This window comes from Vicia villosa, unplaced genomic scaffold (assembly GCF_029867415.1).
Source record: "Vicia villosa cultivar HV-30 ecotype Madison, WI unplaced genomic scaffold, Vvil1.0 ctg.000927F_1_1, whole genome shotgun sequence".
Taxonomy (NCBI): Eukaryota; Viridiplantae; Streptophyta; class Magnoliopsida; order Fabales; family Fabaceae; genus Vicia; species Vicia villosa.
This window is the reverse complement of record NW_026705417.1, coordinates 276765-288172: the sequence shown is the minus strand read 5'-3', so window position 1 is coordinate 288172 and position 11408 is coordinate 276765. Positions and strand designations below refer to the sequence as shown.

At 38.1% G+C, this 11408-nt stretch overlaps 1 non-coding gene across 1 annotated transcript; it reads left to right on the top strand.

Moving 5' to 3' along the window:
• The first annotated feature begins 5039 nt into the window (after positions 1-5039).
• Positions 5040-5146, top strand: LOC131632333 (small nucleolar RNA R71). Its single transcript, XR_009292967.1, has one exon. It is a non-coding gene; the product is annotated as a small nucleolar RNA R71 (small nucleolar RNA).
• Positions 5147-11408: the final 6262 nt, after the last annotated feature.

Here is an 11408-nt window from a genome sequence, read left to right as displayed (position 1 = left end):
TATTAGTTTATCCCCAAAATTAAGAACTCAATCCCTTGCTATGGTGAATTACCATACATGTGCTTGAAATTCAATTAAACCAACCAGAGAGTGTCACAAAAATATTATAAGCATGCTCATATAATTAAAACGCATTTACAATGTCTGTATGAGCAAAACCGAAAAATGGAAAGGTTATGCAAACCGAACCCACCATGTTCTTGATTATTTTTTCGTTCTCGAATGTCACTATGCAGCGGCCAAATCCCCTTACAGCATCCTCTCTCTCTTCTTTTATATTAGTCTATTTTAGGTCTTTTTCCTTATACCTAATGGGCCTACTAAAATTAAACCTAATAAACCTAAATATAATCCTAGTAATAATAATAATTAGTAATAATATGATAATTCTATTAAAAATAACACTAATAAATATCAACTAAATAATAATAATACTAATTCTAATAATACTTTTTATTACCCTAAAAATAATCCTAAAATAATATGATTACAAAAACCTAATTACAATAATAAACTTAATTAATCCTAATACTAATTCTAATACTACCCAATAGTAATCCTATTAATACTAATAATAATGATAAAAAACTAAAAATGCTAAATACTAACAATTAGTCATAAAAAAGAATAATAATAATGATCGAAACAAATGTTAGTAAAATTAAAAAAAATTAATAAAAATTATAAAACCAAAGTTAAAAATAATTAGCTGTTAGAATTAAGGCGGACAAATTTTGGGGTATGACAGAAGGGTCTATCTCACTTGTTTTTTCACGAGGATCATGATGGTGTCCTCATAATTCATTTATTTTTGCTCTAAGGTGATCAATTTTGTGATGAACACGAAGACCCCTAATTCTGAATTTGAACATGAAATCGTGTATGATTGATGAATTGTGAAATTGATTGAGGGCTATTGATCAGTGATAGTGCAGAAACAAGATGGCAACTCAATTTTTCATTTATGATGCATGTATGTATGAGTTTGAAGTTCATGAGGCTTACCTTCAAAAACGGCCAAACTGGAGATTGAATTTTGAGTTGGATGTGTTGCAGATGCTTTGTAATGATCTGGATAGCTTCAATGATAATTATAGAACATGTCTGAATACTTGGAGTGGACTGAATTCATCTGAGCATAGCCATGGGACCCGATCTGCAGAGCTATGGAGTGAGGATCGAATTTGATGATTTTGGTGTTTTAGATCATGTATGATGGTTGGAACAGTTCATATGAAGCATATGGATGATGTTTAGAAGGTTAGTTTGGACAGATATGGCTTGGTATGAGAATTGGCATGATAAGGTTCACCATATGCAAACATGGAGGTTGAAGAGTGATTCTGAGTTTTAGGTGTTTTTGGGGAGTGTGAGTGGATCAAACACATCCCACATGATGTTTATGAGATGTTAGAACCATCACTTTGGCCATAACTTCAAGGATTTGGAGGTTGAGTTTTCTACCTCTTTGAAACTCATGAAACTTGCAACTTAAGAAAGAAGAGAGAAAACCTATGATTGTGAGGTTTTGGTGTGATTTGAAGAGTGATTTGAACCTCTATTTATAGGCCAAGGATTCTGAATGCAGAGCTTGGGAAGTTTATCAAAGAATGGTGATTTGGCATTTGGAGATAAAATGGAATCTTTACATTAAATGCAAATGGTTAAAAGTGACTTAACCATGGTTAATCTTCCAAGCTTCTTATCCTCTTCAATTCTGATCTTCAAATCAGAAAATATCTCTCAATTATTGCATTGATGCATCATTACTTGCATTATAGGTCATATAGTATTGAAACTTAGTGAAAATGGTTTGAAATTTCAAGTGAAAATGATCATTAAATGCATAATTCAAAGCCATAGCTATGCTCCATATTTTTTCATGCTCTTGGACATTTTGGAAAGCTCATGTTACACACTTCAAAACCCTAGTTGAAAGTTTCTTCAAGACCTTTAAGGAAATGGGTGAAAAAGATCCAAGAACTTTGAAGAAAATGAGGTTTTAAGTGAAATTTTCAAAAGATACCAACTTTGAAGCTCCATGTCTCTTAAATGGTTATTCTTTTGGAAAATCATTTTATGTGACAAAGTTGTTTATTCGATCAAAATCTACAACTTTCATGTAGAAAGTTTTTTTTTTAGTTTGTAGGTGAAATTTTGAGTTATTCCCTTCCAAAGTTTGGAAAAAACCATTGAAAAACACTTAGAAAATTTTCTAAGTATAAAAGTCAAACTTTTGACTTTTTGATTCTTGATTGATTTTCTTGATTTTTCTTGATCAAATGACTTCATATATCATATATTGATGATTCAAAACTTCAAAAGTCATGGTTGACCAAAATTCCCCAAAAGTCAATGGTGATCTTGTACAGTTGACTTTTTCAAACGAATCGTGTTTCTGGAGATTTCAAATGAACCAGGCTATCCTCACCAAATGAGTGGTATGAATGGATCACATTGAGTTATTGGAGGATATTGAGCCATAGTTTAATTTGTGGCATCATGTTCTGATTAAAAGTCAGTTGTTCAAGTGAATTAGGTCAAAAACCCTAATTGTCGGCCTAATGAAATTGATGACTGTGGGTCTTGAATTGAGATGTAATTTCCATTGGATATTGTCATAGGGATCATTTGAAGATTATTTAAACCTTTGAGTGATCCCCTGGAGCCTTTTAGGGTTTCCTAAATGTGATCCCTGATTTCAGTCCCTGATAGTTCAAAACCCTAATCTGATGATTTGAAATTTCACTGTTGATCAATCTTGGTGTAGGAGATGTCCAGAGCCAATGGATTAGGTCAAAATGATGTACTTGGGGTCTTGAGGTCATGTCCCAAGTCATTAGGCCAAATCCTGAGCAAAAGTCAGGAGTATGCTATCTTTAGTCAAAACCCTAATCTGATCGATTCAGAGCCTTTGAGCTTGTTGAAATGGATTTTTGAGGGCCAAATGTTGATTGTTGTTGAAGATAGTTCCTTTGATATGAAGGGAGAACCAAACCATAGTTGATTGTTACTTGTACTGATGAGTGATTTCTTGATTAAACCCTGTTGAGTCACAAGTAGCAAACACAAGCTATGCAGTTTGTTAGAGATGCAAATGATGTATATGCAATGAGATGAGGTGGTATCTTAGGTCAAAAATTGGGGTATGACAAGTAGGTAGTGTTTTAAGTTCTATAGCAGGTTTCTTAGGTCCAGGTATAGGATCAGGAGTTAATGCTAAACATTCACTCAGGTGGTTATCTTGATATTCCCCACGCCAATTGTCATCTTCAAAAATAGGCGGTATAGGAATTCTTAGGATCTCGGTTTCCTTGTGTGGTTTGGATTTTATTTCATCCACACACTCATCGATTATGTCGGCAGAGCAGCATGTGTCAATTATAGAAGGTGCTTTTAGGAATTGAGAAAGAATGAATTCAATCTTCTCTTCTCCGACTTCGAAGGTAAGCTTTCCTCGTTTAACGTCTATAATTGCACCAGCAGTTGCTAAGAATGGTCTTCCTAATATGATCGGGATGTTAGAATCTTCTTGGATATCCATTATGATGGAGTCAATCGGGATGTAGAATTGGCCTACACGCACAGGGATATTTTCTAACATTCCTACAGGGTATTTAACTGAACGGTTAGCTAGTTGAAGAGACATTCTCGTTTTCTTAAGCTCACCCAGATTTAGTTTCTTACAGGTTGAAAGAGGCATCAAACTAACACTAGCTCCTAAGTCGCACAAGGCTTTTTCTATAATAGTCTTTCCTATTACGAAGGGTATGGAAAAGCTACCAGGATCTTTTAGTTTGGGAGGCATGTTATTTTGGATGATAGCGCTACATTCAGCGGTAAGTGTTACAATTTCGTTATCCTCGAGTTTCTTTTTATTTGATAGAATTTCTTTTAAGAATTTAGCGTACGAAGGCATCTGAGTTATAGCTTCTGTGAAAGGTATGGTTGTGTTTAATTGTTTCAGAAGTTCTACAAATTTTTTAAATTGCCCTTCGGTTTTGTATTTAGCTAATCTCTGAGGGTAAGGAATGGGTGGCTTATAAGGTGGTGGTGGAACGTAAGGTTTTTCTTTTTCAGGTTCCACTTCAGTGTTGTTCTCATTGGTCTTAGCAGTTTGGTCATCAGTTGATGTCTTTTTGGTTTCCCTTGGCTCTTGTTGTGACATGGGTGCGTTTTGAGTTCTAGGATCGATAGGTCCATCGTAGTTCGTTCCACTTTTTTGTGTTATCGCGTTCGCATGTCCCTTAGGATTAGGTTGTGGTTGAGAAGGAAACGTGCCAGCGGGGGCAGCAGTAGGTGCTTGTTGTTGAGCTACTTGTGAAATTTGTGTTTCTAACATTTTGTTATGTGTAGCTAAAACATCTACTTTGTTTGGTAATTGTTTTAGTTGCTCACTATTATGGATGTTTTGATTCAGGAAGTATTTGTTGGTTTGTTGTTGGGAAGCTATAAATTTTTCCATCATGATTTCTAGGTTCGACTTCCTAAGGGCATTTTGAGCAGCTACAGGCGCTTTTTGATAGCCAGGTGGGACAACAGGTGCTTGTCCAGGCGCGTACAACACATTGTTATTCTTATACGAAAAGTTTGGGTGGTTCTTCCATCCAGGGTTGTACGTGTTAGAATAAGGGTTTCCTTGAGCGTAGTTTACTTGATCAGATGGGATACCAGTCAAGAGTTGACATTCGGCAACTACGTGTCCAGTTAATCCACAAATTTCGCAGTTCGGCGCTACAGCAGCCGCGGTGGCTGAAGGAGTGATGGTTAAGTTTTCGATATTTTGAGTTAAAGCGTCTACTTTAGCGTTAACGCGGTCTATACCACTTACTTCGTACATTCCTCCTTTGGTTTGGGTTTTCTCTAGAGCAGCTCATTCTCCACCCCATTGATAATGGTTTTGTGCCATGTTCTCTATGAGGTTGTATGCTTCATCATGGGGTTTGTCCATTAATGCTCCGCCAGCAGCGACATCTATAGTCTTTTTAGTGTTATAAAGTATACCACCATAGAAAGTATGGATCATAAGCCATGGTTCGAGTCCATGATGAGGGCATAGTCTAAGCATGTCGTTGTATCGTTCCCAAGCTTCGAAGAGTGATTCGTTATCATTTTAGGTAAATCCGTTGATTTGACCTCTTAGCATAGCGGTTTTGCTAGGCGGAAAATATCTAGATAAAAATACTCTCTTCAATTTGTCCCTTGTAGTTATGGAATTAGAAGGTAGGGATTGAAGCCATGCTCTAGTTCTATCTCTCAAGGAGAAAGGAAAAAGGCGTAATCGAATAGCTTCGGAACTAACGTTGTTAGCTTTGACAGTGTCGACATATTGCACGAACACAGATAAATGGATGTTGGGATCGTCTGCAGGGCTTCCAGAGAATTGGTTCTGTTGAAAAGCTTGTACCAATCAAGGTTTCAGTTTGAAATTGTTCGCCTCAATCGCAGGTGGTGCGATACTTGAATGCGGTTCAGCGCGTGAAGGAGCGACATAGTCTCTAAGAGGACGAATAGCAGCCATCTCTAACTTCGGGGTAATTTGATTGATTTGATCATTAAAGATCAATTCCTGATTAATCGGAATTGGTGCTACTTCGGGAAGATTACGAGCTAGACGTTTGACGTTAATAAAACGTTCGATCTCGTTAATTTGTTGTATTAAATCTCCTCCTTGTGAACGAGTATTTGGCATACAATCGTTCAAACAGAAAGGAAAGAATTGCCCTAGTCTCTACGGTGTAACAGTGAGTTACGATATCGACTTAAATAGTCCCCAGCAACGGCGCCAAAAACTTGATCGCGACTTTACGTGTCTATTAATCTGATGACTGCAAGTGCACAGTCGTGTCGTGTAGTTTTAAAAGATATCGAATCCACAGGGACTATGAATCGACCTACCGTTATCTAAGGTTACTATGTAAAGCTAAGGCTACTAATATTTTGATTGTTTCTAAGGGGAAGTGATTGTGAATTCTAAGAAATATAATAATAGGCGGAGATCAGTATGTATTTCGTTTAACTTAGGTGATCCGAAGGTCCATTGGCTAATGTATTAATTCGATTAAAAATCTTTATTAATTCTATTGATTAAAAGTCTTCCTCTCAAACTCTCGCTCTGTTGATTCAGACTACTGTCCTAACTCGTAATGTACGCTCTCGCCATCCCATTAGATTTAGAAAAGCTTTTTGGAAGCAACGTAATTAATAAAATGCCTTTTTTATGAAGTCGTTATCTACTTAAATCTCATAATCTCAAACTCTCGCTCTGTTGACTCGGAGCATGTTAATATCCCTAACGTACGCTTTCGCCATCCCGCACGGGTGTAAAAACATTTTTTGAAAATAAATAAGTTCTAATTAGTTTTAATACGCTTTCGCCATCCTTAAAACTAATGTCCTATGTCTAATATCCAGTTAAAGATCTCAAACTTTCGCTCTATTGATTTTAACCTCTGACCGTCTTAACCCCTCAAACTTTCGCTCTATTGGTCTTAAGACTTACTAATTAAATTAGACATACAAACCAAAAACAAGTGATATTTAATAAAGCATAATTAAGCCAATTTATTTCAGACACCACGGTTAACTTACTTTACATACCGATATCTTAATTAATTAGTCAGACATATTAATACGGTTAAACATACATAGATAAACTCGGTTCATGATATTAGGCATATTAATTGGCATATAATATATCATGCAATAATAATAATAATTAAAGAGGTAAATGATAAACCTGAATAAAATAAATTGCAATGAATTGAATCTTGAAGTACTCGAACTTCCACCACAGGTTGGTTGGATCGTTCTTCGGAAATTAATGGGCAGGAATTTAAAAACAAGGAATATAAAAATAAATCCAACGTAAGGTTAGATCTATGAAAGGTTCACAACAATTTCCGGTGTAGAAATTGTTGCGAGAAAAATAAAGCGGTTAAATGAGAGGCAGGAAAATAAAGGCTTGAAGAAATAATTCGGAAGCACTTTTTTTGCAGAAAATTGGACCCTTTGAACTGAAGTAGCAACCTCTATTTATAGCTGAGGGTCTGCAGTTGGAATGCGTGAAAAGAGGAGCTCTTCTTGACTTGGACTTGGAGACGTTCGTCTCCACTTTTTGGGGAAGGGTCTTTGAACGACTTGAGACGTGCGTCTCAAGTGGAGAAGATCTAGGAGACAGCTGGAGATGTGCGTCTCCTTTTGGTGAGGTGGCATAGGGACGTTGGAGACGTGCGTCTCCACGTGCTGGAATGACATGGGCCACGCGCAATTGGCTTCTTCGTGGGCAAGACTTATATTTTGCACAATTGGGCTTTCTTTGCACCCCTTTCTTGCTTCAGCACCCCTTTTTCATCTTTTAGGCACAAATAGTAGTGATTTTAGCTCTATTTCTTTCTTTTTCACAAATAGTCCCAATATGAGCGTAAAACCTGAAATATCGCAAATACTCGCATGATATCACAATAAAACAATGTAATTAAAGGAAAATGATAATAATATTTATGGATTTCAAGCTAAATATATGATATAAAACCGTGTTATCATCTTTACCCCATTAGTAGCAAACATGACCAGGACTAACTGGGACAATGTAGAAACCTTCCAAAAGATATCATCACAAATAAATCCAATGGCTGATTTTATGGGAGTCCTACAAACTAGGCGAAGAAATGACCAACCCCCTTATCAAGAGGGTGACCCGGTCTTGGAACGTATTCAAGATGTGGTTCTTCCACCTAGGCCAACACCCGTTGATGTAGTTCCTCCACCTAGGCCACCACCCGTTGAAAGAAACCAAGTGATAGACCTAGAGAATCCGAATCGAAGGACCGACTTTGGCCAACAAGAGACTATCGAAGAAAGACCCAGATTAAGGGTAGTTGGTAGGAACCAACATCCAGACGAAGTAGTCCACAGGGTTAGGAGAGAAAATATGCCAACAGAAAATAACCTAACTGCCATTATAGAAAGAATTATGGCTAATAACAGCCTTAATACTAGACTTCGACGTCCAAACTACACATCCCCCGTGGCAGAATATATTATGCAAACGGAATTACCAAGAGGTACCAAGGTGCCTAAATTCACAAAGTTTTCAGGGGACGCTAGTGAATCGGCTGTAGAACACATAGCCAGATATTTGATAGAAGCCGGTGATTTAGCAGGCAACGAGGATCTGAGAATTAAATATTTCCCTAGTTCGCTAACAAAAAATGCTTTTACTTGGCTTACTACCTTACCCCCAAATTCCAGAGATGCATGGGCACACTTGGAGAGATTGTTCCATGAACAATTCTATATGGGCCAAACCAAGATAAGTTTGAAAGAGTTGGCTAGCATCAAGAGGAAATTCACATAACCCATAGATGATTATTTAAACAGGTTCCGCTTGTTAAAGTCAAGATGCTTCACAGTTGTCCCAGAACATGAATTAGTAGAAATGGCTGCAGGAGGTCTAGACTACTCAATTATAAATAAACTGGATACCCAATACTTAAGGGATATGGCCCTATTGGCAAAAAGGGTTTGACAAGTTGAACGACTAAAAGCGGAAAAGGCCAGAGCAAATAAAAGTTACAAGAAGGAAAGGGTAGCATATATTGAGGCTGAGGATGCTGAAGGCGAAGCCTTCGAAGATTCATACAACATCGAATAAGTCGAAATAGACCTAGCCGAATTAAAAGAAGCACCACCTTACTCTTGCAAACTACTCACTCCTTCGAATGGAAAAAATCCAGTTGAAAATGATAAAAGCGATAAATTTCCAAAGAAAACCTACACTTTTGATGTTACTAAATGTGACGAAATATTTGATTTATTAGTAAAAGATGGCCAGATGATAGTGCCTCCTAATTCCAAAGTTCCTCTGTTAGAACAACGGAAGAAACGAGGCTTTTGTAAATATCATGGTTTTTAGGCCATAAAACCTCACAATGCTTTCTTTTTAGGGATCTAATTCAGAATGCTATCAAGGACGGACGTTTGAAATTCCCTGATAAGCAAAGAATCACATGAAGGTTGACGCAGACCCCCTGAATGTTGCTGACACTAACTATGCTGAACCAGTTGATGTCAACATGGTAGATGTGTTTGAAACTGATATTGCTGAATAGGGGGTAATTTCATCTGGAAAGCAGGCTACTGAGAGCCTGAATAACAATGCAGCCTTCAATATGATGTTGAAGAATCCGTTGAGACCAAAATCACTGAAAATTTGAAGGAGAAAACCAGCGAGGCCACTGAAGACCTCAGGGTGAAACTCCAACAGATAAAGATCTCTGAAGCTTCCCCAGCAGGTGTCAACATGGTGAATGTTAGACAACCTTTATCTGAAGTAGAGGAGCTAGAAAAATGTTTGCCGAGGGAATGAGGAAACTATGGAAATCCTCAGAAAGGTGAAAGTTTGAAAGATTATCTCTGGAAGTGTCACGAGAAAAATGTTGGACGGATGCTAATGTGTCCAAGATGCTCGATCATGCTGAATCGAAGGGTCCAAGATAACTATGAAAGGGCCCAACGAGAAAGGATGGAACAGCCCTGGAGAGGAGGAAACCTATTGCTGAAGGTTTATCCAAGGCCAGAAGAAAGCTTGGTAGGTTTCCTAGTTAGGTGTCACAAGGAGAAGACAGAGATTATTATGTGTCCCAGATGTGGAGTAGTCTATGATAACCTTATGGCACAATCATTCGAAAGAACACTATTCACCACTGGTAGGAAGTCTCAGGGACTCCGTCCCAACATGTATGTGTTCGACAATCGAACATCATCAAAAAGATTTGATAGTCCTCATCCTAAAGCTCGAAGGGTGACATTCAAGCTTCCGACAGACATACCCATGGATAGATGGACGCAAGCCAGTGCAAGAAACAACAAGTGGCGAAGTTGGGACCAAGGGGGAAGAACTGCGATGGCTTAGAGAAAGCAATTCCAGACCTCAAATCGAGAGATGTACAGGTTGGAGAACTATAAGGGTAAAAATCCTATTTCTAGATCCCAATGGAGAAGACACCAGAGGATGAAGAAATCCCAGAAAGAATACAATGCAAAGGAGGTTGGAGAGTCTAGCAGTACCAAAATCCCAATGCAGGGGGAACGATCAAGCAAACCTCCGTTAGAGCGCAAGCTATTCAGTTTTGAAAATGAGAAAGAAGAGGAAAAAAATGCACTCCAGTCCTTGGAAGGAGGATGATAGAATGAAAAATGACTTCGACTCAGACGGAGTGTCATCTATAAATTTTAATTGCAATGTTGTGTCAGTGCTCCCTCACGAGTTTAACTAGGAAACAGAAGCTGAAGATTGCGAGGAAGCTGAAGCAGAAGAGATGGCGAAACACAGACTTATGTGTTATTATGTGCTAAATAACGGGGCTGTCAAAGAACAGAATGCCTTCTTCGAGAGACCTTACCAAGGCTTGAGAAACCATCTGAAACCACTTTACATAAGGGCCAAGATTGAAAATGTTGGCATTAACAAAGTCCTAGTGGATGGAGGAGCAGTAGTGAATCTAATGCTCCAATACATGCTAAAATGTATTGGTATGTACGACACTGATATAAGGCCACATAACATGGTCTTGTCCAACTACGAAGGCAAAATAGGGCAGACTTTGGGAGTTACCCAAGTGAATTTAACTATGGGTTTGGTCACAAGGCCAACGATATTCATGGTGATACTAGCAAATGCGAATTATAACCTTTTGCTAGGAAGAGAATGGATCCATGGAGTTGTTGCAGTACCTTCGACAATGCATCAGAGGTTAACCATCTGGAGAGAGGATGGTATAGTAGAAAACATTGAAGGAGATCAAAGTTACTACATGGCTGAAGTCAACCAGGTCAACAAAACTAGTTTCGATAGAAATTTGGCCAACATAGGGCCATGCCATGCAGTAGAGAATATATACTCCCCAAATAAGAACGCTTTATACTACTTGTCCTTACACCCAAATGGATTTCAGTGGAACAGGGAAATAATGGACGGTCCAGATGACACAGAATCTGTCGAAGGATTACCAGCAATACGGCCAACTGGCTAGGATGAAGAGGGTAATTATGCCTGAGTCATCCTTCTTCAAAAAGATTTCGGCTTACATAGCTGAGAACAAAAGAAAAGCGGCTCTAGAAGCTGAATTATCAAGTATGACTATTGAAGCAATTCAAAAAGAGGTAGAAGCACAAGGCCCTGGGATACATTTTATCCCTCAACCTCCTGACGACACAGTTCAAGACGAGAAAGTTTTAGGCGAAGAAATAAATCAAAGGCTGGACGCAATATATGATGAAGAGCCATTGGGATTCAAGAATGATCCAATGTCGTCAAACATAAAGATGTTAGCTCAAGACCCACTCGAAGAGGTAAATCTTGGAGATGAAAATCAAAAGAGGGTAACATACATCAGTGCAAAGTT